Source organism: Pongo pygmaeus, chromosome 2 (genome assembly GCF_028885625.2).
Source record: "Pongo pygmaeus isolate AG05252 chromosome 2, NHGRI_mPonPyg2-v2.0_pri, whole genome shotgun sequence".
Lineage (NCBI taxonomy): Eukaryota > Metazoa > Chordata > Mammalia > Primates > Hominidae > Pongo > Pongo pygmaeus.
Window position 1 is genome coordinate 58,659,394 of NC_085930.1, and position 7,577 is coordinate 58,666,970.

Consider the following 7,577-nt stretch of genomic DNA (forward strand, 5'->3'; position numbering starts at 1 on the left):
GAAAATACATGAACATACATTACTTTCATGCAAATGGCCTTGAGAAGAACTAACAGGATTCCAGTAAGTGTCAATTCAACGGATTTTTCTGAAACCATATACAGATGTCATGGAACCCACTAGAGAAAATCCCCTATATGAGCCTAAGACCTTCTGACAAGGTCTTAAAGATTTTCCTTTCTCGAAGGAAACAGATGAGATTAACAGGCTGTGATTATGGTTCTTAATGTCAGGTGTGCCAAGGTCGCTGGGTCAGTCCCTTGTATTTGTAATACTATCCCCTCTTAAAAGTTGCTTTTGCTCAAAAATTGTGTTGTTACATGCATATGTGTCTCTACATCAATTGAGGAGAAATTTGTCTATTAGTGTCTAAAGGTAAGAGGAGATTGTGATTGGATGTTACCATGGTCCTTGATTTCTGACTCGAGTGAAACAATAAAAGGGACTGAAACAAATTCTTCCCCCACAGCACTGGGCTGCACCTGCAGGGGATGGGCAACAACTAATCCTACCTGCTGTCTGCCTTCCTAGCCAAAGTGGCCCCGCATTTCTTTATTTTTTAAATTATACTTTAAGTTCTAGGGTACATGTGCACAACGTGCAGGTTTGTTACATATGTGTACATGTGAGTGGCCCCTCATTTCTCTCTGCTCTGGAACCTAAGGCTGTTTGAGAAGTCTGAAGCACTACAGGTGAAACCTGACACTGTAATTAATCAGGATTAGAGAATGAGTGAAATCCTGTAACCTGCCTCAGATTCTTGGTGTCTCTCAGTTTCTCTTCCACTGTGTCCAAAGAACTGAAATATGGTCTTGTCTGCAAATAGGGAATAAAGGGGGACAGAAGAGACAGCTCCAATTTGAAAGACCTTAAAATAACAAATTAGGTTCATAAATGTAACAAAAGCAGGAGTCCTTTGTACATTTAGGAAAACAGGTTGAAATCAGAAACTTAGTCTTGGTAGCCTTGAACATAATCCCTCAAGAGTGAGGCCAATGAAATTCCAACGACCCAAGTGTATACTAGACACAGACGTGAAGTTATTGGTGCTGTAGCTATCTGTGCTTACTGTGACTAAGCACAACTGGCAATACCACTGTTCACTGCCAATTGCTCACCTTTTGAGCCACCACTTGGTGTGCACCATCTTCCTCCTCTCCCGCCCTGGCTCACTGGGGCAATGCCTGCTCTAAGCTATTGATATTGCTGTGCCACAGCTGCTCACTAGGGACACAGTATCTACAGCACATGTGCCAAATCACCCTGCTTCTGCAGCCACCCCAAGGATGGAAAACAGCTTTGTGCTTTGCCCTGTACCTGGGCTATGCTGTATTAACAATATTATAAATACTGTATTAATGATAATACCCAACATTTATTAAGCACTTACCAGGTGTAAGCCACTGTGTACACTGCTTTATACATTCTCAAATTTTTCCTTACAATATGACCTCATGAAGTCAGTGTCATTATCTCTAAGAAACAATCTTAGATAAATTAAGTTGTTCAATGTCACTGGTGAGAAAGAATTTGAATCCAGATCTGACTCCAAACCTATGATGCCTTGTATATATCCTCAGTGCCTGTCTAGGTATGGGATTCCTCCCACCCCCGACCTGAAATAATCCCTGAGACAGAGATTTACATGCAAATAGTTTATTTAGGAGGTGATCCCAGGAACAGGGAATAGGGATAGGAAAAGTAAGATATTATAGTGATGGGAAGAAAGTTAATAAATGGTGTGTTATCCAGCCAGTTACCCCTGTACCCCAATACTGCTGGGGAACTCTGGGAGACAGCACAGAACACATCTCAGAGTCATCCCAATCGAAGGGTGAGGAAGCTCTTCATCCATCACTGGATAATCCCCACCTGTCATCGACTGAGGGCTTCTTCCAGGGGAATTAATGTTCTGCCTTTCCAGCTTGCCTCAGCCTGCTCCTTTTGCTCCAGAAAAAAAGGCTCTCGGCCAGGAAGACATAGATGTTCACAATAAGAAGCCACCTGCATCTGCTACACTGCCTTACAGATATTTTAATAAAACAAAATTTTAACATTTTAATCACTATTAATGTTTCTCTCTTTGGGTCACGCAGAAGTCTTCAGGGTCTGCAGGGCAATAAGTGACTGTCATTGTGCTGTATTTAAAATTCACAACTGACCCACAAACATGACACATTGTCCCCAACCATTTCTTCCTTGTGATGGGATCCATTCCAAAGGGGGTCCCTTGATTCTTGCTGCCAACAGATCCTTGTTAGACCCATCTCACTCGCTTTCCTATCATAATCAGCAGTATCTATAGAGTCCTAACATGACCCCAGTTAAGCTGTCAAACGAAGGCCCTTGTAACATATGGTTTGTATTTCTTCTTTAAAAAAATTTTCAGGAAGCAATAAAATCAGGATTTTATAAAGCAAAAACTGGGCTCTTTCTTTCCTAAATTAAGCTATTTTGATTAAAGCGAAGACTGCAGATACATAAGCTTCAGTGGGAAATGCAAAGATTATGGCTCAATTCCATTTTCTCTATGCTCCATGCCCTTCCTCTCCTTGATGCTATTCCATCAGGGACCTACCATCCCTAGTTAACCAACTACTTCCAGGATCACCAGGGCCCTGCAACAGAAGGAGCTGGACAACCCAATGTGGAAGGCTGGTTTTGAATTAGGTTAGAATAGGAATCTTAACCTGAAATCCTTGGAGAGGCTCCTGAGTGCCTCTGATAACATTATATATGTAACTATGTCTCCAAAATGTGCTCATTAGCATTTTTCTGAAGAATTATAAGGCTTTGAGCAATTTCTCAAAGTTGTATATTATCTCAAAAGGCCAAGAACCTTTGGGTTCAAAATAGCCCCAGAGAGCACTAAATGGCTTGAGGAAAGGCAACAACACAGTCTCTCAGATCTTTCCAAGCAGAACTGAGCTCACGCTCCCAACATGTGACTTTTTATCCATAGCCTCTTACTTTTTGAATCTTAGATCCTGGCCATAAATCTGTGTTTTTAGTTTAGATCCTCATACACTTTCAACTTTGGTCATTTCCTATAAACTGGAACATGGTCAAACCTGAACAGAGACTTCCACACTTCAGAGGTGAGCCAATTGGCAAAGTCACTGGTCCAATGTGCTGAATTATGAAAGACTGGATAGACAAGCAGAGTTGTGTATCCATGATACTAGAGGGACTAAACCTCCGGACCAAGCTCAAAGGGCTAGTCCTGGATAATCCTGAGCCTCGGACATTCAAGTAGCTGTCAGCCCCAATGCACCAAAGCAGTCCAAACAATGGTTGATTCATTGGTTTATTCAACAAACAATTAAGAAATTCCTACAAGTGCAAGGGATTGTGCTAGGCACTGGGGATACTCCTTTGAACAAGGTGAGATCCCTGCTTTCATAGAGATTAAATTCTACTTAGGAAGACAGACATTACATAACTAAACACAAGTTTATAATTGTGAGAAACGATGCTACTACATAGCAGCATGGAGCACACAGCTAGTTTGCAGGGGCAGGATAGAGAGGCTTTCTTGAGGAAGTAATTTGAGAGCAAGTTCAGAAGCCACAGGCAACTCAGAAAGGTGTATTTGCAGCCCACCCGTCTTTGCCAAGCTCCAGACTCAACTATCCAGTAGCTAACTTGACATCTTTTCTTGGATGATGCCAAAGTACTCCCTAATTTAACAAATCCAAAAATGACTTTCCTGGTTTTCATTTTTTTCATAATAAAATGTTGGAGAGAAATGAGTTCATAAGCTTCCTTCCTAAATGTGGATCTCTCCCACCATGTGCCAAGATACAAAACCCAGAAAACAGGGTCAACAAATACCTCCCCCGGCCTTACTTTCCAATTCTATCGCCAAGTCCTCTCCATTTTACCTCCTATGCATCTCTCAAATATGTCCTCTTCACTTTCCCTCACCATCACCTCCCTTAGGTCCCCTCATCCCCTCCCAGCTACCAATATATTTCATCTGGACTTTCTATCAATCTGGTCCTCACAGGGAACAGAAGACAATCTAGAGTTTTGAAGATAATTAAAAGTTTTACAGAATGGACAAGGAAAACAACAAGGGGGTTGAGGCACCCAGGGACTAGCAAACCATTATCACCCCTAAGACTGAAGAGACAAAGGGAAGGACATGTTTTATTAGAGTGTGAGAGGACTGGAGCTCCAGGTGCTCCCCTGATGATGCAGAGGGCCAGTGCACCAGCCAAATGGTTCTGAGATAGCAGGAATATCCCATTCTCTCCCTATTCTATTGACTAAACAGAACCTGAAGCTGGAGGGCATGTCTGACTGATGTCAGTCCAAGGGGAGGACAGAAAATCGATGCAGGAGGAGAGAACTTGCTCACACCCATACTTGCCTTTCCCTCAAGAACCCTCTATGCTAGTGATCAGCAAACTTCTTCTGTAAAGGCCCAGACAGTAAATATCTTAGGCTTGGCCGGCTAGCCGGTCTCTATCACAAATACTCAACTTTGGCAGTTGTAGCACAGATAATGTGTAAACACATTAGTGTGACTGTGTTCCAATAAAACTTTATAACACTGAGATGATTTTCAGGTAACTTTTCACATCACATAATATTATTCCTTTGACTTAAAAAAAACTACTTGAAAATGTGAAAACTGTTCTCAGGCTGTATCCAAGAATGGCAGACAGAATTTAGCCAGGGACTGTAGATTTTAGATTCCTACTCTACACTACAGCCATGGATCTTTGTAAAACCCCAGTCAGTTCACCGTGCCCCCTGCTTGAACTTTTACATATTCCCAATGGCCTTAGGATAATAAGCCAAATCATGTAGCCTATGAGGACTGTATAGTCTGGCCCTACATACATTTCCATCCCCACTGTCTATACTTCAGCAGCAAGAGCCTCTCTGGGTTTCTCTTTCTCAACATCATGCTGTCTCCACATCTTTAGAATACTCTGCTCTCCACTCTCTACTTCATTTGCAGATCTCAGCTCACTGTAACATTATTTATAATAGCAAATAACAAAACGAAAAGTGGGGTGGGGGCATAACATTCCCAACACTAGGGAAATGAATCATGGAACACCAGGCAGCCATTTTATAACTGTAGATTAATGAGAAACAATGTTGATTAGATATTAAAACACTCATGTTACAGTAATACCTATTATTTCATATTGTTATAATACATTTATACATATATACGTAGGTGGAAAAAATCTTGAAGGGAATGCACCAAGCTGTTCAGAGTGATAACTCACGGGCAATGGGGTTATAGGTGGTCTTTTCCTTTTTGCTTATCTATATTTTCTAAAATAAACATGTATTAAGAAAAATCAACATGAATTTTAAAAAATAAACTTAACTAAAAAAAAAACCCTTAATTTCAGGTGAATATTTTAGAAAGTTATGAAGTTATGTGAGGGCTGGGGAAGGAAAGGAGAGGTTTTCACAGTTTGATCTAATTCAAAACTAAATCTGTGAAATACTCAAGTTTCCTAAAATTACTCATGATAAGTGTGTGATATATTGGTGGACATATTTTAGTTCCTGGGCTTTGACATTAATTGTAACAGACTTTTAAAGGGTAGCTCTTTTCTCCATTAAAAAAAAATGAGGCTGGGCATGGTGGCTCACGCCTGTAATCCCAGCACTTTGGGAGGCCAAAGTCGGCAGATCACCTGAGGTCAGGAGTTCGAGACCAGCCTGGCCAACATGGTGAAACCCTGTCTCTACTAAAAATACAAAAATTAGCCGTGTGTGGTGGAGCGCATCTGTAATCCCAGCTCCTCAGGAGGCTGAGGCAGGAGAATCGCTGGAACCCGGGAGGCGAAGGTTGCAGTGAGCTGAGATGGCACCACTGCACTCCAGCCTGGGCGACAGTTGAAATGGAATCAACTGAGTTCTCTCTCTTCAACTTGATTTAAATCATCAACCCAAAACCCAATGCCTAAACCCCAAAACCAATGACTAAAATCCTCATTAAAATGAGTGCACATGCCAATACTAAGAATGTTGTGTCATTCTTCATCAAAAGTAATTACCTCAACACAAGAGGAGACATGTACGCATGGAAGTAAACCCAAAATCCCAACTAACGAGCATCGTTCTGAGATCAGTGGCCACAGGGAATAATTCTGAAATTGGCATCACACCTATGCAAGATAACAACCCGGAGGTCTTATTTTTATAGAATATCAAGAACAAAATCATCCAAACTAAAAATAAAGAGCGAAAATCCAAAAGTTGCGCGCAATTCCTTCTGAAACCTATCCGCCTCCTACTCCTGTCCCTTCCTCTGGCGCTGGCGGGTCCTCGTCCCGAACCCCCACCGCAAGTCCTGGAACCGCCTCTTAACTCTTTTCTCGGCGGCTACGCCCCGGCCCCGCCCCAGCCATGCCTCGGCCCCGCCCCGTTCGCCGTCTACTGGCTTCTCCCACCACCTGCCAGAGGGTGACGAGGTGGGAAGCCGGGAAGCCGGGAAGCCGGGAGGGATCTACCGTGCACGTCCAAGGCGCTGGGCCTAGAGCAGGAGAAAGGGCGTGGAGGTGCGTCGGTGACCATGAAGCGCGGCCTCCTGCGTGATCCTTTCCGGAAGCGGAAGCTGGGGGGGCGGGCCAAGAAGGTCCGGGAGCCCACGGCGGTTAATTGTTTGTACCGTGAGGCTTCACTTACGTCGGTCTGGGCTTCTCTGAGGCTGCGAGAGATGGTCACGTCCGGATCTCGACCGGGCCAGGTGAGGGCTGAGGACCTGAGGAGTCCACTGGAGGATGGAGAGGGACAGGGGGGTTTTCGGGCCAGAAACTTGTAAAACTCTGCTCGAAAAAAGAGACCGTGCATCGACATTTAAGTGCTGGGACAGAGGGGCAGGGAACACCTAATCTTCTCTTCGTAACACAGCCGCTTGGTCTCTATTTGTGTTTCTGTTTAAATCGTCGTAGCCCTCTAGAGCGCCGGCTTTCGGGTCAGGCCCGGGTTCAAGTCCCAGCCTTCGCCGCTGGGTCGAGTGACAAGGCTCCCCTAGCTTCAGTTACTTGCACATTGAGATTCCACTACTTACTTCTCGGAACTTACTATTCCTAAGCTGCAAAATAGGCAGAAACAAGCATAAAATTCTGTCTCAAAGAATTGGGAAGGTTAAATGAGAGGACCCGGTAAAAACATCGATCACACAATTGGCGTAGACATGCAACAGAATTTAGTTCCCTTAAAAATACGTAGTTTGCCACCGTCTTAATGATAACAGCAGCTAACATTTAGATAGGACTTATGTGGCAGGTACTACTCTAAGTGCTTTTATGTATTACATAGAATAACCCATTTCATAGTCACAATATCCTTATGAGGTAGGTACCATTATCCGTCTTTTACACGAGGAAATTGAGGGCTGGAGGGTTCAAATAACTTCCTAACGGTTACACAGCTGTGGAATCAAGATTCAGACTCACAAAGCTGATGCCAGAGTCCATTCTTCTTTTAAACATTTTACCTAGTAGATGTATGACTTTGAACAAACCACTTTTCTGAAATTTAGGTTCCCACCTCACAGAAATAATAATAGCAAAATTAAAAGTTTAATGATAATAACC